At 45.6% G+C, this 26,502-nt stretch overlaps 2 long non-coding RNA genes across 2 annotated transcripts in view; one reads left to right on the top strand and one right to left on the bottom strand.

The window, feature by feature from the left end:
- Nucleotides 1-26,502, top strand: part of LOC146073940 (uncharacterized) — a 227,882-nt gene that overhangs the window by 190,006 nt on the left and 11,374 nt on the right. The window lies entirely within an intron of this gene.
- LOC146073941 (uncharacterized) overlaps nt 20,734-26,502 on the bottom strand; it is a 66,358-nt gene continuing 60,589 nt past the window's right edge. Inside the window, exon 3 of the long non-coding RNA XR_014473345.1 lies at nt 20,734-20,845. This is a non-coding gene — a long non-coding RNA (uncharacterized LOC146073941). The remainder of the gene's footprint in view (nt 20,846-26,502) is intronic.

The raw sequence follows: 26,502 nt of genomic DNA on the forward strand, positions 1-26,502 counted from the left end.
AGTGTACAGGAGCTGTGTCCAGAGGCTGTGTCCATTGTCCAGGGGCTGTGTCCAGGGTGACAGGCTGTGTCCAGGGGCAGTGTCCAGGGGCTGTGTCCAGGGGCAGTGTCCAGTGTCCAAGGGGCTGTGTCCAGTGTGACAGGCTGTGTCCAGTGTAAAGTAAGAAAAATAAATAAAAGTAATAAATAAAATAAAAACACATTTTTGGAGGATGATGGAGGAGGAAATAGTGGGAGTGCTGAAGCTGCTACCACCAGTCATGACAAGGCCGATACCTCTTTGTATTTGCTGTTTGGAGCAGTTCTCTTTTTTTGGGATAGTTTATTAAACTGCCACCCTGTCTGCCCCTGCAGTGCCGCTCTGCCAGGTTGGAAGTGTAAGGTCCACATGTATGTGATGCCGACTGCTGTCGCTTAGCTTAGTCATCCAGCTACCTCGGTATACCCTTTTGGCCCAACTACAGTAAATTAAAACAATTTTGTACGCTGTGAAGTGATCAAAATTGACTAGAAATGAGTGGAAACTAATGTTATTGAGGTTAATAATACTTTAGGGGCAAAAACAGGCCCAAATTCTGTTATTTTAGCCATTTTTAGCATTTTTTGATAAAAATCCAGATCCAAAACCAAAACCCACAAGGGTGGTTTTGCCAAAACCAATCCAGATCCAAAACACGAAGGGAGATCCAGATCCAAAACCCGAAAAAGTGGCCTCCGCACATCTCTAGTAATAACATGACAACAAAGGGGTGGGGCTAGCAGTAAAGCTGTGGCACTCAATGACAAACTGCTGCCAGCTTGGAAGGCTGCACTGATGCCCTAACTTTAGAATGACAGATGGCGTAAACTTTAATAAGAACAATATGGCATTACTTCACTCTTATGTAATCTGTTGGAAAAATGGAGATTTGTTCCTGATTTGTACTATCTATGCTTTTCTTGCTGTAAGTTGTACTATTCATGACTTTTGAGGTTGAATAAAATATATTTGGAAAAAAGATAGAATAGAGCAGTCCACCTGTCCAGTGGTGTAAGTTCGTCCCAGTTGCCTGGAGGCAAGATAAATATTGGTGCGCCGCCCCTTTCCCCCCATTATATAGCTTACACAATCTTTATTTAAATACTCAAATATACATTTCTTGACACCTTTCCTTTACATCACATTTAGGTACATTTATACCCCATTCTCACTGTCGCAAAAATCCGGGTTTTTGCCAGGGCAAGCAGTAATTTCCCGTGTCCTGTCTCAGTGTTAAAGGGTCTTTGTAAAATTCCCGGGTGTTATACCCTGGAAATTACACACAGGTTTTTTGCAGTATTTTTCCTGGGTAATACACGGGTGTATGGCAGTGTGAACAGGCTAGACCCGGGTTTTTCTCACAAAATGCAAAAAAACAGGTTCATTACATTGCTGAATGCTGCTTTTTAAACAGCCAATCAAAGATACTTTTTAAACATCCAATCAAAGCTGCTCTTAGATGCCACACACTTGATGGCAGGCAGTCCAGGGGAAGCAGTGTAAACAGGGCAGACACAGGAAATTCCTGGGTCTAAGGTGCAGTATTATTGGGGTCTGTAGAGCTGAGATGCTCTATGCCCCGCCAAAAACACGGGGGAAAAAACCTGGGATTTTGCAGGGGCGGCAATGAGAACCCAGCATAATTTGAAATTACACATTTCTTAGCAGTCACACCCAGGATTAAAACCCAGGACATGCCACACTGGATGCTGACACCTTACTGGTAGAGCTATTTGTTCCTTCATACTATGCGTGCAGATTCCAAGTACAGTATATGGAGCTCCTGGCAACTAGGGGTCAGAATACTTGGAATTCTCATGTTTCTTATGCATGAGCAAATAGCTCCATCAGATACTGTAGGTGACTGCTTCCAGTGCAAAAGATCAGGAGTTCTAATACCGGGTGTCGCACTGTTTAAATTTGTTTTTAATCGAGACGATGGGGGGAATTTACTAAGATGTGTATATTATTTATTTATTTACAGTTACTTATATAGCGCAGCAGATTCCGTTACAGTTACTTATATAGCACAGCAGATTCCGTTACAGTTACTTATATAGCGCAGCAGATTCCGTTACAGTTTCTTATATAGCGCAGCAGATTCCATTACAGTTCCTTATATAGCGCAGCAGATACCGTTACAGTTTCTTATATAGCGCAGCAAATTCCGTTACAGTTCCTTTATATAGCGCAGCAGATTCCATTACAGTTACTTATATAGCACAGCAGATTCCGTTACAGTTCCTTATATAGCGCAGCAGATTCCGTTACAGTTCCTTATATAGCGCAGCAGATTCCGTTACAGTTCCTTATATAGCGCAGCAGATTCCGTTGCACTTTACAATAGTAGACATTGATAAAACAAACTGGGTAACAACAGACAGACTTGGAGGTAAGCGGGCCCTGCTGCAAGCTTACAATCTATAGGGATAGAGGAGGGAAACACAAGGACAGGCACCAGTAATAGCATAGCAGTCCCACCAAGTTACAAGTCCAGAAGAAAAGCTATATAATGCATAAGTGCCTCAGAGGGTTATGCATGTAGAACTTAACTATGATAGGCTTGCCTGAAGAGGTGGGTTTTCAGGGAACACTTGAAAGTCTGGAGGCTAGTGGAGAGTCTTATTGTGCGTGGAAGGGCATTCCATAGGGTGGGAGCAGCCCGATGAAAGTCCTGTAATAGTAAATGGGAGCTGGTGATCCGTGCAGAAGAGAGACGCAGATCTTGTGCAGAGCGGAGTGGTCGAGATGGGAGATATTTTGTGATAAGTAAAGAGATATAAGCTGGTGCAGTATGGTTAATAGCTATATGCAAGTAGAAGTGTTTTATATTGAATATGGTATAACACAGGTAACCAATGGAGGGACTGGCAGAGTGGATCAGCAGGTGATGAGCGTCTTGCTAGGAAGATCAGCCTCGCAGCAGCATTTAAAATGGATTGTAGTGGTGAGAGTCTGTTCTTGGGAAGACCAGTAAGGAGACTAATGCAATAATCAATGTGGGATATAATGAGTGCATGGATAAGAGATTTAGTAGTGTCTGGTGTGAGATATGGTCGTATTTTGGATAAAAATCTACTTTTTATTTATTTAGCACCCTCTAGAAGATAGTAGACAGGATCTGATTGTTTTCTCATAGAAACATCACATGTGAAGTAGAATACACATCTTAGTAAATTTCCCCCGATATGTGCAGGGACTAGAGGAGGAGCCGGCACTGATGCAATGTCTATCAATTAACTGATTGATAAAGTTAATTGAATGGTGGAGGAGAGGTGCCCCCCTTTGGAGCAGAAGACCAGCGGCTTGTGATTCCATTGCCTCCCAAACTTTTGTCCCTGCCATTTATATAATGTAGGAGTGGGTAGGCTCTGGAGAAGATCATCTTATTGCATTATGTTAATTTTGTAATGCACTGAATTATACCGTTCTAAACAAAATGCATATGGTATTTCCATAAATGTAGGCCTGTATTTCCCGACACGTTCTTCTTGCACAATGTTGTCCGATATTTTAGAATCCTCATTTAATTTTGAATTCTAACATTCTCCAGACAGTTATTTTGTCTAGAAAAGGTGCAGAAACAGCAATTATATTATTATACTAAGCACCGCCAATAAATATAGCACAAAAATGAAAGAAATGTGCTTTCAGAATCCGGGGGGACGAGAGGGCTCTCAGTAGTGGTTGGCACCAAGGCGTAGGTCAGGGTGAGTTAGCAATCGCTGCATGATGAAACCTTCCAAATTCTTCTGGTGGCTGCATACCTCTTCCAGGAATAGGGTTATGAGTATAAGAAGTTAAATATTACCGCCCTCCCCTCCCCAACTGTTCCTGCTCTCTGGGGTCAGGTTGTTCCTCAGTCGGAATTAGGCAACAGAGATATGTTTAACATCCCAGCAAACTTGGTTTATGAAACAAGGCGCCCATTCTGCCTTCTCCCCAGGCGATGCTCAGGGTTGAACACGAGCCACCGATCACCTGATCTTCCTGTTTATTTCCAACCAGCCCCGTTTTGGGAGAAGGGTAAACACACCTGCCCTCGTGGAGAACCACATCTGCAGCCTCACTCTATCAAAGACAGGAACTGTGTATCCAAAAACATGCTCATTCCAGAATGGTTGTTTTCTTTTTGCTTTTTTGTGATTGCCGATGTTGCTTAAAAGAGGCCTTTGATATTTGTTCATTTTGGATTTAAATTCCTTTCTTCGCACGGCTTAGGATGCGGGGAGAAGCAAAACGATGTGTTCATAGACCGGTCTAAGAGCTGAGGTTGCTTTTCTCCCCATCAAGGAATGCAGGACTTGGCCTTTCATTCACTACAGCTTCAAACATTCACAATGACAGCCTGGCACTCTACATTAACCCTTCCACTATTAAGTCTCTACTTAAATATTCAGCAAGCAAAGTACCCTGATGATTACTGACAGTTCCTTTATTACCTACGTGGCGTGCAATGCGCTGATTACAGCTCTGTTCTCCCAACTTGACTCCTATTATATATATATATATTTTTTTTGTTCCTTTGCTATAACCTTTCCATTATTTTTCTTTGAATACAAATTTTCAGCAGTCTAAAGATAGCGGCTGCAATATCTCTGCGCTATTCCCCGCTTTTTTTTTTTTTCCAGCAACGGTAATAAGAGGAATAAACATGAACTCTGCAAACTGAATGTATTTTAACTGTATGATCTCGGTTTTCGGTTTCTTTTTGTTTTCCTAGAGCAGGGGCGGGGAACCTTTTTTGTGCCAAGGGCCGTTTGTATGGAGAAAAAAGCCTTCGGGGGCCATATGTAAAAATTTCTCTTACAAATTGTCCTGCTGCAGCCGTCCTATGCTCTGTCGGCTGCCGCTGAATAGGACTGACAGTCTCCGGCTGCTGTTGATTAAGAGGAATCTCGTGAGAACTACCGACCTCTTGCAAGAATTTCCCTGTACTTGACTCCCGGCAAAGCCGCCGATCGGGTGGGCGGGCCACTCAGAACGGCTACGGGGGCCGCATATGGCCCCCGGGCCTGAGGTTCCCCACCCCTGTCCTAGAGTAAAAGAGCTTGAATTCGGATTAACCATGTTCCAGAATTGGGAGTGAATTAGATTGGGGCGTGAATTGGTTTGGGAGTGAATTGGATTGATGCAATGGGGCCGATTTCACCAAGGTCTAGTCTGTAAAGGTGGAGTGTACTGCTGTAGCCTATAACTCGGAAAATTCTGGGATCCCGGAAATAGGCAATCAGCGGTGATGGGTCAAGAACACAATAATTATTGTCCATTTAAGGCAGGCATGTCCAAACTATGGCCCTCCAACTGTTGTGAAACTACAAGTCCCATCATGCCTTGCGGTTAGGAAATCCTAATATGATGGCAAGGCCTGCTGGGATGTGTAGTTTCACAACAGCTAGAGGGCCACAGTTTTATGGTATCTGGATGATAGATCGTCAATGTATCGGTGCACAGTCAATAGGTGAATACTATATGGTCAACATGCATTAGCTCAACAAGTACAAAAGATCAACATAAATATGGTCAACATATGTTTCAAATGTACAAAGAAAATTGCAGTGCCACTTTAAGAGACCACCAGTACCCTAGGTCAATACAGTTTACATACTCCTAATTTGTATGGGTGTCTGCTCAGTGGCATAACTATACAATGCGCCCCCCCTGCCGGAAATTACCAAAATAAATCTGCCCCCCCAACCCTGCCTTACCTCTCAAATGTGCCACCACTGCTAGGACCTGCAAATCTCGTTACCTATGGTCCCGGTGCTCCTCCTGGCTCCTGGTAATGAAAATGACCATCACAAAATGGCTGCCCCCTAACAGCAGACCTTGCTTGAGGATGCTAGAGGAGGCCGCCGCCGCCGCCGCCACCTCTAGCATCCTCAAAAAATGTCTGTTGTAAGGGGGCAGCCATTTTGTGATGGTCATTTTCATTACCAGGAGCCAGAAGGAGTTCCGGTACCATAGGAAAGGAGATTTGCGGGTCCTGGCGGCGGCAGCACATTTGAGTAGTAAGGCAGGCTGGTCTGACTCCCGATCAGTGCAGCGTATCAATAGCCCCACAGACCCCCTGGCGCCCACACTTAACTCTGCGCCTCCCCGTGACCGTGGGGTCTACGGGGCTATTGTTACACCACTGTGTCCGCTAACCTCTAAGAAGTTTGTTGTGGTAAGTCACTTATGAATAGAGGTATGATGCAACCTAAATCTTATCTTTTCGTATGGAAGGTCAGTGGGAACTACCTACACGTTTCATCCATCAAACTTCTCCAATACCTGCTGAGATCCCTCCTGCCCCACCGGCAGCCACATCCCCGCGTAGGCTTCTGTACTAATATCCGGCAGCATCGAATCGGATCCCAAAGTTACTGCCATTTTGAGATGGTGGTAGCCCATTGTAGACTATGGGCTACTTACCGCACTGCACTGGCAGGGTGGTCAGTGGGGTCAGAACTGACCATGTATGTGTGGCTGAGCAGTTTGCAGGAATGGACTACTTTCGGAGCCCTGTCCCTGCATGTGCACTGTGATGCATGCCACCAACGGGATCGCATATTGCAATCAGATCCTGGCCGGTAGATTCCACCCAGATCATTCCCATAGTAAATGGGCCGCGGTATAACGCTAACCATCCATTGTCGCAGTCTTACGCTAACCTTCCGCTGTTGCAGTCTATCGCTAGCCCTCCGCTCACTGCAGAATGTTGACTCACCTCTTAACACAGCAGTTCCTTTAAAACAGGCATGTACAAACTGTGGCCCTCCAGCTGTTGTGAAACTCCACATCCCAGCATGCTTTGCCATAGCTTAAGTATTCCCTAATAGCAAAACTGTGGCAAGGCGTGACGGGACTTGTAGTTTCACAACAGCTGGAGGGCCCTAGTTTTTCACATGCCTGCATGCCAGGTTAGATTATAACAGATCAGATAGTAGATCAGAAGGTACCAGCCAGCCACCGCAGGAGCCATTACAATAGTCTTCACTGGTCCTCGCCCCCTTGGTGGTGCAGGTCCCGTGTATACGCACTCATAAAAATTACGTTTACATCAGACTCCTAATAAACAAAAAAATGGAGTTTTATCCCCGGATCACATCCTGACAAAACTTTACGTGTTGAAATTCTACTTTCTATACCCTGTGCCACTAATGTATTCACGCGTTGTTATGCGTTGCCTTCACCTGCACATTCCAGGACAAAAATAAGCCATTTATGAAATTGTTAGCTCGTTGTTTCACAATGTTCTCAAACCTACATTATATAAATAAAACAAAACACAATCATTGTAACTGCAGCCATTGCCCGGAAAATATGTGTATTCTGTACCATAAAATAGACTCTTGTCCTTGTACATAGATCTAAAAATATCTGTATAAATATTCCTCATTCAGTAGAATAGTAACATTTTATGTAACAGAATGTGCTCATTTTGTTCTCTCCAGAAAATACTCTCATCCGTGGAGAAAATTGGGACAATGTTGTTTTTTTGCAGACAATTTTAGTACCGTTGCGTGCTATGACACACACTGGTGAAGTTCATATAATTATGTATGAGATGTGTATGGCCACAGGAGACAGGAAGGTCAGGGCTGGATATGCTTGCTAAAACAGCTAACTTAGGGCACAATTCAGCTTGACAGGATCACGCCGGGGACCGATCATATGCGTATAGGTGAAAATACACATGTGCGAGGTGTCCATACAGAGCGGGGCGGACAGGGAGCTGGAGCATGGGGACACGCAACATTTCCTGTTGCGCCCAGAAAAACCCCGGGTGTCCCCATGTGAATGCAGGTGTGGCGAAGCCAGCACGGCGCCGGCGGATGACGTCACAGGACCCCTGTTTGGCCATCTCCGGTCTGATAAAAGTCAGCTTTTATTTGCAAGCCTGTGAAAAATCATTAGATGGTTGGCAACCATCAAAGGATTTATGGCACGTACGGCAGCATGAGAATGGGTATCTCAGGGAACATATCCATTCACATGCTGCTGCGGGCATTCGCTCAGTGCTGGTGACGGACAATCGCTCATCTGGCGGGCTGCATTTAAGTGCTCGGTAAGCAGCAATCTATGCTTACCGAGTCAAGCTGAATCAGGCCCTTAGTACACAATCCATCAAAATAATTGAAGCTAAATCATATCACCATGAGCTTCCATGAAATACAGTTCCAATTAAGTTCCCTGATGACTTTTTACCACTAAGATGAAACGCATCAGTTTTGGACGCCTTCCACACCATTGGATTGTGCATTGATCCCGATATATATGTCTACATCAGATAAGCTTCTCAGGGGCATATCTATCACAATCCACCTTTCAAATGTGGATGGGGTGGGATCAATTCGCCCCAATCTGCAATATAAAAACTGTATACAACACAGGGATGAGTCAATTACCGTATGCGAGAAAGCTCTGTCCCTTCCACAATTAATGACAAATACCCAAGATTGCACCGTGCATGCACCACCAGCTAGCACTTTCCCCACCTCTCCGCTTATACTTACCAGCCCTGTGATCAGTGAGTCTCGCCTCAGGTCAGCTGGTCACATGGCACCTGTCTGTGACTCTGAATAGCTGTGCTGTAATCTTGTAGCTCATATGTTGTAAACTGAAATGCTGTTTACAGCAAAGCTGAGCGGGGTCACAGGGCAGGAGTACACCAACCAGCTGATCGGAGGGGAGACTCACAGATCACCGGAATCCAGGGTGCAGGTCAGTATTTGTGATTTTTAAAGTTTATATTTAAGTGATCAGCTTGTGGTCTATTTAGACAGCAAAGCTAATCAAAGGCTGACTCCTAGCTCTGCTCTGTCTGTCCAAGCTGAGCAGGAGTGAGGGAACATGGAGAGAGAACCCTGCTCAATGCAATCTCCAGATAGCATTGTTATCACAGGGCTCCTCCACCTTCCCCAGTATTTTTACACAATCCCTAGTATTATTGGGCAGATCGCATTTCCCATTAGAAGAATGTGAAATGCGATCTGCTTACTTAAAAAATACAAATTGAAGAGCTTTAATGCATTTAGGTGATACTAAAGGGTATGAAAACACCAATTTCAAATTATTTAAATAAAAAAATGATTATGGTAAGTATGCTGGTTAATATTTTTAATGATCTACAACTTTCACGTAAAGGTTTGCTCTCTTTCAGCTAAATACATTTGCTTACTTACTGTATTACACTCCTTGGCTCCGTTCTATGTTTTCTAATGCGTTGAAAGGAACTGATTCATAAAAAACAGACACTAACTTAAAGTTCCTGATTTAGAGATAATTATTTTCTGGTACAAGTCCATTTTTTATATGTTTTTTTCAGTTGACTTTTATTGCACAGAAGTTTGATCACTTAGTGGGCTGCCACCAACCTACAATACTAGATGAGAGGTATAGACCGGGTGTTGTATCTAAGTGGGGGGGGGGTTCCCAGTTCAATAAACAGAAAATCCCTCTCATTTTACAGGTATCCATGCCCTGAGAAGCCTAGCTGTGAAGACAGTCACCGGCCACCAAGTTTTGGGTCGCAGCGGCTGCAAGTAACGCCACACAGACACCTTGGCCTGCCCTGCAAACGGTCCAGACACGAGTGTGTTGTCCAGACCACACCCCCAAAATGGCCAAAAAATACTGCACTGCTGATGGTGCTTAGACTGTTGTTGCATTTTTCTGTATACGACCGCAGTTTATTAGGCTAAAAATTGCCTAGTTGCCTGAATTAGGCCCTTACTTTCGACCAGGGATGGGGACCCTTTGGCCCTCCAACTGTTGTTGAACTACACATCCCAGCATGCCATGCAACAGTCTGAGCATGGCTAAATAGCATAACTGTAGTAGAGCATGCTGGGATGCGTAGCTAAACAACATCTGGACGGCCAAAGGTTCCCCATCCCTGACTTCTATGAACTATACAACTTGCATTCTTTTACGAGTATATACAATGTATAATACCGGTATCTGGTCCCTGGGTTGACAATGTCTAGGTCAGTCTTTTTTAACTGGTGTGCCGCGGCACACTAGTGTGCCGTGGCCAGTTGACAGGTGTGCCGCCAGGCCGCGGGTCACGGCGACCAAATCATCGGCGGCAGTGCTGTCCCTGTGCCAGATTAAGGTCTAAATTATCTGGAGCTGAAAATGATCAAGGCCTCTTATGCGCAATAATAGGGGTTGCGGCCAGCACCTAATAATGTGGGTGGCGTGACCAGTGTTCTGTTTGGGTGGTCTGCTCATGGGTGTGTCTCTATTTGTGTAAATACTTTCAACTAATTATATATGCCTGGAAAAGGCAGGGAGCTGTCATAAGAAAAATGCAGGGAGATATATCGGCGGGTGCACTCCAAAGGTGCACCCGCAGGACGCCGATGTCCTAAGATACTTGCGGGGTGAGGCGGCACTGCAGTCATAAAAAAATACTGAAAACCGAAACTTGGTAGACAATGTGTCAGCACCTTTTATGTGGTAACCTAAGTTTACCACACCATATACCCCTTATACAAATCTTGCAACACAATAGTAACCCCTTATACTGTACTTGCTTCTTACACATTATGCCACATGGAATGAGACAAAGTTCACACCGATTGAGCAAAAATTCACACTATGACACAGAGTGAGTCAAAATTCACATTTTGCCACATGGATAGAGCCAAAATACACACTATACCAGGCATGTCCAAACAGTGGCCCTCCAGCTGTTGTGAAACTACACGTCCCAGCATGCCTTGACATAGTTTTAGCATTCCATAATTGCAAAACTGTGGCAATGCATGATGGGACTTGTAGTTTCACAGCTGGAGGGCCATAGTTTGGACATGCCTGCACTATACTAAACAGATTGAGCAATAATGCACAATATGCTTCCTAAATAGGGGCATTGCGCGCCAAAGGCGCACATTAAAAAGTTACACCATAATGCCCATTACATGTTAAGCCTCACACCATAATCTCCATTACGTATTATGCCAAACATCATAATGCCTATTAAATTATGCTACATAAGTGTTGCTTACCTACATGTTCATTGCCAGGGGTTCAATGTTCATTGCCAGGGGTTCCATGCACATTGCCAGGGGTTCCATGCTCGTTGCCATGTGGGATTACATGCTCATTGCCAAGGGGGAATACATGCTCGCAGTAACTGGGGGACAGTCGCCGCCGGGCAGAAATGACAGCCATTAACAGCCGGGCAGAGAGCAGGAGGCTGCCCGGCTGTATTCTGAGCACTGCATGTCCAGGCTATTTGAAATAATACCCCTTTCATACCAGAAAATGCAGGGAATATGGTCCCAGGATCATGCAGGGACATTCTCGGACTGGCCCCTTTTACACCAGCCTAGTCCCTGCATTTTCTGGTGTGAGGGGGAGAGAAAAGCACCCCCGCCCCCCTTTAAACAACCAGCTATATCTTCGGAACCAACTGACCCATTTACATGTAGCCTTCGAATGATTTTGGTCCCGTGAAACTGGGCCGTTTGCAGTGGCGTAGCTACGTTTTGGGCGCCCCCCCGTCGCCGCCCCGCCGAGCACCCCTACCCCGCCGCCCATGCAAACCCCCCCACAATCCCCCACAGCCTTACCTATCGCGCTGGTCCCGGCAGCTCCGTTCTTCTGCTGAGGACCACCAGAAAATGGCCGCCCCCATACAGCAGACAGTTTCAGAGAACTGTGTGCTATATGGGGGCGGCCATTTTGTGGTGGTCCTCAGCAGAAGAATGGAGCCGCCGGGAGCAGCGCAATAGGTAAGTCTGCGGGAGATTGAGGGGGGGTTTAACTATAGCACCGCAGCCCCCGGAACCCCCGCGATGGCGGGGGCTGCAGTGCTATAGTTACGCCCCTGGCCGTTTGGTTCCAGAGAAATCTGTCCTCAAACAACATGAACAGCCATGAAATTACATTTCAGAATTGAAAAAAAAAATAGTTTTAACTGCAATATCTCTAGAACCAATGAACCCATATGGACCAGGTATCAGATTGAAGGCCCAGCGATTTGGGTTCGACTGAGATCAACTTCGAGTTTCTGTGATGCTGTAGGGGGAACCGGCAGCCGTTGGAACTGGGTGGAGGTCGGAATTAGCTGGTCCCATGTTATCCTATGGGGAAAACGTTCCAGGTTTGCCTGGCGGTATCTCCGGTTCCCGGGGGGCTAGCGACGCAGGGCTGGCCTCGTTGGAAAGCCCTGACCCTCAGCTACAAAATGGTGAGTGGGCCTGGAGCTATAGCTCCATCAGACCCATTGTTAATCCGGCTCTGGTTGCAGGCGCGTCCCGGGACATGCGCAAAAGGCCCCCATGGACGGTGGGGCTTCTGCCGGCACCATCTTACAAGGCTTGTGCGGCGTTTTGACTACCTATGGGGCAGGTGCGTGGAATAACTAAGAGGCATTTGTGTGCGTAATTGCTAAGGAGGGGCATTTGTGTGGGGAATTTCTAAGGGGGAGCTGGTGCTTTGAATTACAGAGGGGCATTTGTGTGGGGAGTTTCTGATTTTTATGTTAATAAAACCTATTTATTTCTACTAATTTTAAGAGAAATATTAACAGATATCAACATATATTTTACATTTAGGTCAATATTTGTTATTATATGTATTATATTTGATTAAAAAACTGTTAGTGTGCCTTGGCAATTTTAAAGTCTTGCCCGGTGTGCCGCAAGCTTAAAAAGGTTGAAAATCACTGGTCTAGGTCGACAGTCACAAGGTCACCACTATTGGTTGATGGTGAAAAGGTCGACATCTAAGAATGGTCGATATACCCTAGGTCAGGCATGTGCAAACTGTGGCCCTCCAGCTGTTTGTGAACCTACACATCCCAGCATGCCTTGCAATAGTTTTAGCATTCCCTAATAGCAAAACAGTGACAAGTCATCATGGGATTTGTAGTTTCACAACAGCTGGAAGGCCGTAGTTTGGACATGCCTGCGCTAGATCGACAATGAGAGAAGGTCAACACAAGCTTAAGGTCAACATGTACATAGTCGACACTCAAAAGGTCGACATGAGTTTTTCTGGGTATAGACTTTACTATACAAGTGGGTATAGAGTTAGATTATAATATTGTGCCAACAAGGCACAGCGCCTGAAGCAGTGGCGTAACTACAGAGGGTGCAGCTGCTATAGGGCCCGGGCCTTTGGGGGGCCCCATAGCAGCTGCATCCCCTGCATCCTCTGTGTAGCGTGGGCAGAGGCTGCGCCAGTGTGTCCGCCTTCATTGACGGACACCCGGCAGGAGGTCAGCATATAGGAGAGCAGCGGCTCCCTCCGCCACTTGCAGACAGGAGACACACACAGCGCAGGGGAGCGGCGGATGCCAGAGCCGCTTGCAGTAGCCCCTGCACACAGAAAACTTGGCGCACAGCCAGGAATGCAGGGGCTGCCTATGCCCGCCGTTCCCCTGCACACAGAAAACCTTGCGCACAGCCGGGAAAGCAGGGGCTGACTATGCCCGCCGCTCCCCTGCACCCAGTCACGCTGCTCATGCAGAATACAGGCCGGTCTGGGGCACATTACTTATCGTGATGCGGCTTGGTGCTGCTCAGCTGCTGAGCCTGAGAGAAGGATGTTCATGCTTTAATGTGCAAGTGAGGTGAGTGACAGGATTAATAGGGTGCAGGACACAGTGTTCGGGGGGAGGAGGGGGAGGTAATGGCATATTGTGTACTGGGGTAAGGGGTGTTTGCTGTCCCTATGTGCTGTGCCTCCAGCTCCACCACATGGCATATATATATATATATATATATATATATATATATATATATATATATATACTTCCTGTACCCTCCTAGGCATTGCACACTCAGGAACCAACATATATACATACAGTGAATGCAGCACTTAGCAACATATGGGGATATAGGCATTTGCTCTTCAACTTTTTGAGACTTACCTGTCTTGTCATCAGGATATCCTTACAAAAGTCTCCTAACGTTAAACTGCAACTGCCCGTGTCTGTGTATATTGTTGACTGTATATTTAATATGTGCGTGTGTGTGTGTGTATATATATATATAGATATATATATATATATCTATATATATATATATAGATACATATATCTATCTACCAGTGAGCCGGCACTCCCTTGCAGAATGATCATGTCCTGACCCGGTGCCTTCCCAGGGGAGCCTTGAGGTTCCTAATACATCTGGATGTGAATCAGGCAGCACTCTTGGTAATTTAAAGCAGTGAAAAAAACTTTTAATTAATCTGACATGTTTCGGGCATAGGTGGCTCGTCCTCAGGGAACTATATACACAGTGTGACAGCTGCTCAATCAAATTTATATAAGTATAACTTGCATATCAGTGTCCACTGTGCCCGGTCCTGCCCCTCCACATCAGACACCAAACTAGGGGGCCCCATTTAGAATTTTGCTATGGGGCCCACAAAGGTCTAGTTACGCCCCTGGCCTGAAGCATGGGGAACCATGGCCAGGGGACATGGTACAACATGTCAACAGATTTCAACATAGACACCCAAAAAACATGAAAACCTTGTGTCGACCATGCACGTCGAGCTTAAGCTTGTGTCGACCTATGGTATGTTCACCCTTCTTAGGTATCAACCTAGCCACTGTCGACCAATAGTGGTTGACCACTGTCGACCTAGAGGATACTTTCAGCTATAATGTCCACCAAATCCGTACTCTCCCCCGTTTATTGCTAGCACAGTCTCCACTTTGTCTTACACAACGGTTATTTCCAAGAATCAAAAATATTTTATTGTCCCATGAGGTTACTGACATGTAAACCTAGAAAGACATGGCCCGATTATGTCATTTCCATGTATGCCGTTTTAAGTTTCCGTGAGATCCCTATAAAAGAACGCATACACATTATAGTTAACTGAAACCTTATGGCGCAGCTCTGACACAGTACATAGTTATTAGGCAATTCTTAAGTGCCTCCAGTAGTAGGCGGGTTTACCATTCACGGAATCGCCTCGTTTACCCTCAGTCCCTATCCACCTATTCTCTATTGGCAGCCAGGAGGGAGAACCTTTAAGTGTAAATCTGGTGTTTACTTGATTTGCTTATCGAGGGTCCTGCAGATAAAATCTGCTGAACACGCAGAGCCTACATCTGTTCCCAGGAAGCCTGCCTTCCTACAGTCTGAGGATCTGGCTGTTCACAGCTGCTGGCTGAGAACGTCTCCAAGCTGCAGGCTATTTTGGCAGCTGAAGACATGCAGACGAGAAAGAAAGGGCTTCTGAGGCTGTATCCAACGCGGAAATGATCATGACACATCTGCATAGGTTTCCTGCTAAGCACAACTTCTTGTTGGGGTAACCAGCTGCAAATGTTCTGCACATCCCTTCGTCAGATATAGCACTATATATAAAGGCTTAGAACAAGGACATGGCTACAAGACCCAGACCCTTAACAGTTTTGTAAGATGACCACTGTTGGTCATTTTAGGTGCTTTTCACATGGATTACAGGTTTGGTAGCTACATTGGCTGCAGTGGCGTAAGTTTGTCCCAGCTGCCCGGAGGCAAGATAAATATTGGTGTCCCCCAAATAGCAACCAGTAAGGTGTCTGTCTCCAGTTAGACAGGTCATGAGTTCTAATACAGGGTGTGACACTTTCAAAAATGATGTTAGGAGGGGGACTCGAAACAATACGATATTGACTGCTTTCAATTAACTGATTTAACTCGCAGGGAAGGAGAGGTGCCCCATTGCATACCTCCCAACTTCTGTCGTGATGAAATAGGGACACTCGCGCGGCGAGGCGGGGCGTATGCAAATGAGGGTGTGGCTTATGCTAATTAGCCGCGGCCTCATTTTCATACGAGAATAGACGCTGCATCTCTCCAGCACCTTCCTCCTGCCTCTCTCCAGCACCATCCCCCTGCATCTCTACAGCCCTTACTCCGGCATCTCTCCAGCACCATCCTTCTGCGTCTCTCCAGCATTTTCCTCCTGCCTCTCTCCAGCACCATCCTCCAGCATCTCTCCAGTACTTTCCTCCTGCCTCTCTACAGCACCTTCATCCTACCTCTCTCCAGCACCATCTGTCTGCCTCTTCCAGCACCATTAGTCTCTCCAGCAGCTTCATTGTGCACTTTCCTAGCACCTGTTTCCTGCATCTCCAGCATCTTCCTCCTGCCTCTCTCCAGCTCCCCTTGTGTTGCACCAATTTCAGCCCCCAGTGTATCTCTCTTGTTCACCCCTGCATGTCTCCAGCTCATGCCATTTGTTTCTGTCCAGTGGCTCCACCTGTGTCTCTCCAGCTCCATTTTCCTTTTCTTCTGTGCTTGTGCCTATTTGCATCAAAGTAGACATCTGAGTAGGTGGAAGCAGTCACGACCCAAAAGACACCATCTATTGCTGTGTATGGTGGAACAATGGGTCTTTCTCAGGCACTGGGCCTAACCTTTACCCCTGCCACTGAGGTACAGTAGCTGGTAGCCAGACATTTACCATTTTTACAATGACATATGTTTGCTCACTAACCTGAACCAAACTGAATCAAAGCCATTGATAAGAGAATTTACAAAATGTCTCCATTTGAAGGATTATGCCCCATAACTACCAGCTATAGTTAACTGAAAGCACCTCTTCCCCCCTATCTTCTTCTGTGCATCATAAGCGGCATCAAATCCAATTATATGGAACTAGTTAGAAGCCTGTCAAAATTAAGGCTTCTGCAATGTGCTTTTACTTTGACCTGTGACAGTTTTGACTTTCACTTTGAGCTGTGACAGTTTTTAGCCTACAAACTCTCCACCCACCCCCAGTCCCTATCTGCTCCTACCTCCAATCTCTGTCTTCACTGCTCCCTCTCTCCATATCCAACAAGTTTGAAACAGATCAGTGTCCGTGCAAAAATGGCTTTCAGTAATTTGGTCCATGAAGTGGCTTCTAGTGGTCAGTGGCGATACTTCACCTCATAAAGGTGAGGAGTAGTTAGCCTTTTATATATCTATATTTATATATATATATATATATATGCTGTTATACATTTGGAACAGAATAAAGAGATGACTGAATAACCTCTATATCTCATTCTTATGCTTAATATTCCATTATTATTTTTTTGATAAGCTCCGTAAAACATGGTTCCCTGAAGCTTTGTCTTTCAACTGAAAAACAACATAGTTTGCCAGAATCTATTACCTCCACCCATGGCTAATTGTGCTTTTTGGCCCCTATACTCCTATGATATCATATTGGTGATGTGTCTGTCTTTTCTTCCAGTTTCCACAAAGGGGACATTGCATGTATGTTTCTGATAAACAATCTTTATGGAGCCTGAAACTAAAGGGTTACAAAAGATCAATAAAGGAGTATCGGGGGTTATTCTGGTTGACACGCAGCGCTGCAAAGTTCGCACCGCTGCTCGTAATTTCCCGACCGCCCACAGTCCTCATATGCCGGCGCCCCCCCTTCGAAGGGCGAATCCCCCCGCACGGCTACAAATGGATGTTTAGCCGTGTGTTTTTATGGGGAAACACCCACATCATTCGATGGTCGCCATATATCGAATGATGTAGAAGGTACATGCAAAACTAAGACACTGTCAGGTGTATTCCTCAGGGAAAATGGGGGGGGCAGATGAATTCAGGTGATGTCTGCTGCCCATCCCCCGCACTGGGTGATTACCATGGGAACACTCAGCGTTTTCATGGGACCGTCCATGAAACGTTAGGCGAACCCATGGGCGCGAATACTCGGCGTTGCCTCATGCCTGCAGTGGTGGGTGTAAGCGCACGGTGAACACTCTGTTCGCCGTGGCCACTCGCTCCAGGCGCATGCGCATTTGAAAACACTGAGCTATCATGCGAATTTGCATGCAAGCTTATGAATCAGAATAACCCCCATAATGCAGATTAATTCTGAATGCAGGAGATAAAAACAAATTGGCAGTCTTACCTTGCTAGACTAAGGGGGTTATTCTAGTCCATTCTTTCTGACAAAATCCTTCTTAGATGGACAAAACCATGTGCACTGCGGGTGGGGCAGATGTAACTTGTGAAGAGAGAATTAGATTTGGGTGGGGTTTTTCTTCAAAGTGAGATCTATATTGAAGTTTAAAATCATGCAGTCAGTATTTTCCCTGCACAGAAACAAAATAACTCACCCAAATCTAATTCTCTCTGCACATGTTACATCTGCCCCCCTGCAGTGCACATGGTTTTGTCCATCTAAGAAGGATTTTGTCAGAAAGAATGAACTAGAATAAACCCCTAAGTGACACTAAATAATTAATAACAATGATAAAAAAAAAAAAAAGACTAATGGACTTATAGAACTCAGAACATCTAATAATCGTAATTAAGATAAAACCGTTCAGCAGTGAAAATGTCAATACGTGATTTAAAGTCCAATTGACAGTTCCTTCAAAATTAATAGCATGTGGTTAGAAGATCGATTCACAAAAGTGTAAAAAAAAAACCTTTTTAGATAGCAATCCAGAAGCCATGACAGCTCATGCAAAGACACCCCCCTCCCCCTTTTTATAGCTTATACACAGGGTATTAGCAGGGTAATTGACAACCCTGATGAAGAGACTTACAGGGGAAAAAGGTTTCCCCTTGTAAATCTGTGATGTTTTAAAAATACCGGCCGACTTCGGAACATGGCAGGAATTCCAGAACAACCTGTATCTTGCAGGCTTATACATATTGGGGGTTGTTCTGGTTTATTCCCTTAAATGCGAATTTGCATCTAAGCACCATCACGCACTGAGTGCATGCACATGCGCACAAATGTGCAAAGCACAAACATCGGCCTCGTGTGAACGCACCTGAATAAGGTCCATTGCCCCCGGTCTGATTCATAGACAGATGCGGACAGATCTTGTGGACATATGCATACTGCACTTTTACTATACGTTGTGTGACAATATGCAAATGTTGCTGCTGCCGGGATTTCTATTGAGGCACCCACTGGAAATGTCTCAGACCCTTCATTATTGTACACAGGCGCAACCATTGGACTCAAGCATCTCATTTGTCTGAACTTGGGATGGCAGATGCACACCCCAAAACGGGTGCAACACTTCTACATTTTAGTAGCTGCCACCCCATGACCGCTCAAAATTTATGGCGGTCAGTCACTTTGCGACACATACACAGAGGCAAATAACTCACCTGCGTAAAATACGACCATGCGTCTGTCTCTTAATCCGGCTTTTTATTGAAAAGATTTTCTATAGCTGGGGTGGCCAATCCAGTTCTCGAGGTCTACAAACAGCCAGGTCACATGTTCCACAACCCCTACAGTAGCTGGTGCACAGGTGCAGTCATTACTAGCTGTCACATTTCAAACATGTGCTGCATTCATTCCTAATCAACATACATAGGCAAAACTGGGCAAGGTGGTCCGGGGCTGCACGGATGGTGCAATGGTGTAAAGCATTACTGCCTCACAGCACTGAGGTAATGGTTTCGATTCCCACCACGGCCCTAACTGTGCGGAGTTTGTATTTTCTCCCAGTACTTGTGTGGGTTTCCTCCGGGTACTCCGGTTTCCTTCAACAATCCAAAAATATACTGGTAGGTCAATTGGCTTCCAACAAAATTAACTCTAGAATGTCTGTGTGCGCGTGTACATGTGGTAGGGAATGTAGATTGTAAGCTCCACTGGGGCAGGGACTGATGTGAATGTTCAAATATTCTCTATAAAGCGCTGCGGAATACGTGTGCGCTATATAAGAAACTGTTAATAATAAATAATGGACTTGGCAAACTGAAATGTAACGTTACATGGATTAGTCAGTGGAATGAGCCTTTATAGATCTTGGAGCGATGAGATAACCCCATTTACCATTTAACACTAGAGAAACAGGGTACAGCCAGTGGCAGTTTTTACCTAGGGGCTGCAGGGCGGAAGCCCCTCCAGTAAAAATTAGCCATCGCCAGTAAGCAGAGTGATTGCAGACGCTTCCGATTGGAAGCACTATCTGCTAATCACTGCTGGGCTGTGATCGGCAGATATGGCTTCCAATAGGAAGTCTTTCTGCCAGCTCAGCTATGCCCATGTCTTTAACATGCGGGGGGCAGTGGCATAACAATAGCACCGCAGCCCCCGCGGTCCCAGGGAGGCGCAGTGTAAGTGCGGGCATCGGGGGGGGCTGCCGTGCTATTGTAATAGCGGTGCAGTTGGGAGCTAGGATGCCTGTCAGCGCTGCGGTGGTCCCGGCTCCCGTCCCGGCTTCATTCTGATGATATGAAGAACAGACCATCATAAAATGTCCGCCCCCATATAGCAGACAGTTCTCTGAAACTGTCTGCTGTATGGGGGCGGACATTTTGTTATGGTCCGTTCTTCATATCATCAGAATGAAGCCGGGAAAGGGAGCCGGGACCAACGCAGCGCTGACAGGCATCCCAGCTCCCAACCGCACCGATGACATCCCAGCTCCCACCCGCATCGCTGACAACCGGACTCCAGAGTATGTAAGTATATATGTGGTGGGTGGCGGGCGGGGCACCAGAAACCTTTGGCGGGGGGCGCAGTATTTGAAGCTACGCCACTGGCGAGGGGATGTGTAATAAAAACACATTCCCTCGCATGTCTCCGCAGCAGGAGAAATCAATCGATAGGTATTCTCAAAGCGGAGCTGCACATGCGCGTAATATACCATGCGCAGTGCCCCAAACATCAGAACGGGGCTGAATTCTCTCCGTTTCGAGGCAATCAGAATGAGGGCCCATGTTCACTCAGACACATTTCCTGGCCACCAACCGATAATAAACTCACTATTTCCGTGAAGCGTAGACAGGCGTGTGTCACCGCTGGAGGTGGCTGTGATCTCATTAGCTGACTTGTCATACATATTTCATTCTGTAGTCTTAAGAAGACAGTGTCCAAAATCATCGTTGCTCTTTCTTAACTGGAATTAAGAAATGTAAGGATACGTGTATGAAAGGGTTCTGCAATGGAGTCTTCTGTAGCATTTTTGTAAAAATTGGAAATAAGGAAAGTTGCCAGCGAAGTTTTAAGGGACGAGATGTACTAAGCTTGAAAAGTGATAAAATGGAGAGTGCTAAACCACCAGCCAACAGCTTCTATCTGCCAGGTTACAGACTGTGTATAAAAAAAGACAGGTAGGAGCTGATTGGTTGGTGGTTTATCACTCTCCATTTTATAACTTTTCAAGGCTTAGTACATCTCGTCCAAGGTACGTTATGATAATCGGTGGCTGATAAATCGCTCAATGCATACATACTGAGCGATTTTTACCTGACCCTACGATTTTCACGGAGGGGGTGAACCAGTGGCGAAAGTTCATCCCAGTTGCCCGGAGGCAAGATAAGTATTGGTGCCCACCCAAATAGCTCAATCAGTAAGGTGCCTGTCTCCAGGAAGGTCATGGAATCTATCTAATACAGGGTATGACACTTGCAAAAATGCTGTTAGAAGGGGAGTCAGCCACATTAAAAATATCAACTGCTTTCAATTAACTGATTCAAACTTTAAGGGGAGGAGAGGTGCCCCCTTGGGAGCAGGAGCCCGGCGGCAGATGACTCCATTGCCTCCCAGAGTTCTGCCTCTGGGTTGAACCACTTTCCCTGGTATGAGTCTGTGGAAAGTAGTTCGCTCGGCCTGTAATCCAGCCGGCGACGGCGTGCTATGTTGCAGGAGCGGGCATTAGGTCAATTACTGAAGGTCAACAGGGGGCTGAAAAGGGTTGACATGGCTAAAGGTTGAAAGGGTTGGAAGGTCGACACAAACATTAGGTCGACAATGGGACGGTCGACAGTCAAAAGGTCGATATGCGTTTTTCATACGTTTTTTAGCCGACTTCGCCATGTCAGCGTATTTCAGGTGTCGATCTAAGCCATGTCGACCCTATGACCCATATCCAACTCGCTGCAAGTGGATGCGGTGTATACCAAACTACCAATTCAATATTGCATTTGTCTGAAGAGATGAAGGGCCAGATGTACTAAGCCTCAAAAGGGATAAAATTGAGAGTGATAAACAGCCAGCCAATCAGCTCCTACCTGCCATGTCACAGACTGTGTTTGAAAAATGTCAGGCAGGAGCTGATTGGTTGGTTGTTTATCGCTCTCCATCAGGGTTGCCGACTTTGTTATTCTCCTCTCCGGGAGAAGCCCGGAGAGGAGAGTTTTAGCAGCCGTTTAGGGGAGCGGGGCTTAAGCGCGACATCACTAAGCCCCGCCCCCATGATGCTAAACCAGTAAATTTACGGATCTCCGTGGAGGGGGCGGGGCTAAAATGACACCATTGTGTCATTTTAGCTCCGCCCCCTCCTCTGAGACCCGAGGATTGCGGCATTTTAATGCCGCGTTCCGGGGGACAGCGGGGGTGCCCCCTGAATCCGGGAGGGTTGCCCTCCCTTCCGGGAGCCGGGAGGGGGGACCCGATTTTCGGGAGACTCCCGGAAATTCCGGGAGGGTCGGCAACCCTGCTCTCCATTTTATCACTTTTGAAGCTTAGTGCATCTGGCCCGAAATGCTTTCTGCATTTACTAAATTTTAGCCCAAAATGTTCTGTCGGGGTGTGAAGAACAGAAGCACTGGCTCTCTTCCTGCTGTAGTGCTACCAAAGACCATCTGCTTTTCCAGTCAGAAGCACTCCAGCCATCATCTCATCCCATTTTATTATCCACCTTTGTTCCAGGAAAACAACTCTTGCAGAGATGAGGTTTTTTTTTTCTGGATGGAGAATAGAAAGATTCTTGGGATTTTATTGCCTGACTGCTCAGGAAACGGACCTTTCTGTCGCTTCTAGGCACGATTTGAAAAAGTGTTCTGGTCATTTTTTCCATTTGGTCAGGCCATAGGAGCGCATGAGCTAGGATAGAACTGCTGAAGCTCTAAGTCAGTCACTGGGTATCGGTGACATTCTGCCAAAAGTTCATACCAATAGCACTTGACGGCTGAAGTGGTCATGGGAGAAATGTATCAAACTGTCCTAAAGAGATGTGGAAATCAGATTCACTCGATAGCTCAAGTCAATCTGATTGGTCGCTATGGGCAAAACCGGGTTCAGCCGGCGCTGCTTATGTGAGGTAGGAGGGGTGCTCCTGCACTGCCGCCAGTGCAATTTTTTAGCAGGAACCAGCAGGAACTCAGTTTCTGAACCTCTAATTAAATATGACATCATCAGGAACTAAAAATGTACTTTCCATAAGATACGTTTTATTTTAAAGTCACCTGTGAGTGCCTTTGTTTCTAAATACAATATATACATCTATCTCTCCCTCCCTCTCTTTATTATATATATTATTTTTTATTTAATTGATCCGCCCCCAGACCTGGAGTTCCTGGACCTATTTTTCCAGAAAAATAGTACTGACTGCCGCCATACATAGTGCAGCTTGAAGTAACAGCTGGTGTTCTCTACAACCTGCCAAAGCTCAGCAGGAGCCTGACCTCTGACTCTCTCTACTCGCCTTGACCACACAGCTTTCCTCACTTCCAGGTGATGGACGCTCCTCAGAGACTTCCCAGTTGCAGTAACCGTGCAGAGCCTGTAGTGCCTACTACAAGTCACTTACCCTCATTGGTGGCTCCAGAGGAGGTACTACAGGCAGCACAGTTCAAAATTCATAGGGGAGCCACACCCACTGCCAATGAGTCAGTTTAGAATGGCAGTTGGTGGCAGTGGGTGTGACTCCCCTACTGAATTTTGAACTGTGCTGCAGCTCCCCCCCCCCCCCCTCTGGAGTCGCCACTGCCTAACCTCCCTTCCAGTTCACTCTCAAGTCTCCTGCTGCTCTGGTTTGTAAATGAAAACCCCCCAGATTCTTTAAATTTGTTACTGCAGCTCAACTCAGCCTGCGGGGGGACCACAAAGGAGCCGCTGAGCAAAGACATAGCAACCGATCAGCTTCTGCCTCTTATTTAGTAGACTGGGTTAGATAAAAAAAAGCTTTTTTCAAAGTTTAACCTATTTGTCATATATATATATATATATATATATATATATATATATATATATATATATATATATATATATATATATATATATATATATATATATCAGGAGCACATAGTCAAGTGTACATGATAAATGCTTCTCCAAATTTGATTTATAAAAAAAAAGCCAATAAAATAAAATTTGGACTCCAATTGGTTGGTGCATTATCTCTCTCCAAAGAATGATAAAGTGCCATGTAACTCCTATGTTACAGGCTTGGTTGGAAAACCGGCAGTTATGAGCTGATTGGCTGGTTGTTTATCACCCTCCACTTTATCATTTAAGGCTTAATACATTTGGCCCCATGTTTGATAAATATTCCCCTTAAGGAGAAGCTGTTGTATCCCTATGATGTAGTACATTTTACTACATAGAAACATAGAATGTGACAGAAAATAAGAACCACTTGGCCCATCTAGTCTGCCCCTTTTATAAACATGTTACCTTAAACCATATTTGATCCTTATTTCTTTGTAATGATAAACATGCCCATCCTAAGCATGTTTAAATTGTACTACTGTATTTGCCTCTACCACCTCTGATGGGAGCAGAGCCAGATTAAGGTCTAAATGAGCCTGGAGCTGAAAATTATCAAGGGCCTATTATGCACAATAATAGGGGTTGCGGCCAGCACCTAATAATGTGGGGGCGTGACCAGTGTTCTGTTTGGGTGGTCTGCTCATGGGTGTGTCTGTATTTGTGTAAATACTTTCAACTAATTATATATGCCTGGAAAAGGCAGGGGGCTGGCATAAGAAAAATGCAGGGAGATATATTGGTGGGTGCCCTCCAAAGGTGCACCCGCAGGATACCGATGTTCCAAGATACTTGCAGGGCGAGGCAGCATTCCAGTCATAAAAAAAATACTGAAAGCCGAAACTTGGTAGACAACATTTCAGCACCTTTTATGTGGCTACCTAAATTTACCACACCATATACCACTTATACAAATCATGCAATACAATAGTAACCCCCTTATACTGTACTTGCCTCTTACACATTGTGCCACATGGAATGAGCCAAAATTCACACTGACTGAGCCAAAATTCACACTATGGCACACAGATTGAGTCAAAATTCACATTATGCCACACAGATTAAGGCAAAATACACATTTTGCCACATGGATTGAGCCAAAATACACATAACATACACATATTATACCAAACAGATTGAGCAATAATGCACAATATGCTTCATAAATAGGGGCATTGCGTGCTGAAGGCGCGCATTAAAAATTTACACCATAATGCCCATTACATGTTAAGCCAAACACCGTATTCTCCATTACGTATTATGCCAAACACCATAATGCCTTTGAAAAATGATGCTACTTAAGTGTTGCTTACCAACATGTTCATTGTCAGGGGTTCCATGCTTATTGCCAGGGGTTCCATGCTCATTGCCATGTGGGATTACATGCTCATTGCCAAGGGGGAATACATGCTTGCGGTAACTGGGGGATAGCCGCTGCCGGGCAGAAATGACAGCCATTGACAGCTGGGCAGAGAGCAGGGGGCTGCCTGGCTGTATTCAGAGCACTGCATGTCCCGGATATTTGAAATAATACCCCTTTCACACCAGAAAATGCAGGGATTTACCCGGGAATATGGCGCCAAGATCATGCAGGGACATTCCCGGACTGGACCGTTTTACACCAGTCTAGTCCCTGCATTTTTTTTGTGTGAGGGGAAGAGAAAACAACCCCCGTCCCCCTTTAAACAACCAGCTACATCTTCGGAAACCAACTGACGATTTACATGTAGGCTTCAAATGATTTTGGTCCCGTGAAACTGGGCCATTTGGTTCCAGAGAAATCTGTCAAACAACATGAACAGCCATGAAATTACATTTCAGAAATGAAAAAAAATTGGTTTACCCGCAATATCTCTAGAACCAATGAACCCATATGGACCAGGTATCAGATTGAAGGCCCAGCGATTTGGGTTCGACTGAGATCAACCTCAAGCTTCTGTGATGCCGGAGGGGGAACTGGCAGCCGTTGGAACCGGGTGGAGGTCGGAATTAGCGGGTCCCATGTTATCCTATGGGGAAAACGTTCCAGGTTTGCCTGTCGGTATCTCCGGTTCCCGGGGGGCTACCGACACGGGGCTGGGCTCGTTGGAAAGCTCTGGCCCTCAGCTACAGAACGGGCCTATTTGGAGAATGGGCCTGGAGCTGTAGCTCCATCAGCTCCATTGTTAATCCGGCCCTGGATGGGAGGCTATTCCACTTATCTACTACTCTTTCTGTGAAGTAATTCTTCCTCACATTTCCCCTGAATCTTCCTCCCTCTAGTTTCAGTGCATGTCCTCGTGTTCGGCTGCTTCTCTTCCTGTGAAGAATGTCTTCCACCTGTAACTTGTAAAAACCTTTGATATATTTGAAGATTTCTATCATGTCCCCCCTTTCCCTTCTCTGCTCTAAACTATACATATTAAGATCTTTTAGTCTTTCCTGGTACATTTTGTGATGTAGGCCATGCACCACTTTAGTTGCCATTCTTTGTACAGTCTCTAATGTATTTATATCCTTCTGGAGATATGGCCTCCAGAACTGAACACAGTACTCTAGATGAGGCCATACCAATGACCTATACAG

Source organism: Crinia signifera, chromosome 4, assembly GCF_055691185.1.
Source record: "Crinia signifera chromosome 4, ASM5569118v1, whole genome shotgun sequence".
Lineage (NCBI taxonomy): Eukaryota > Metazoa > Chordata > Amphibia > Anura > Myobatrachidae > Crinia > Crinia signifera.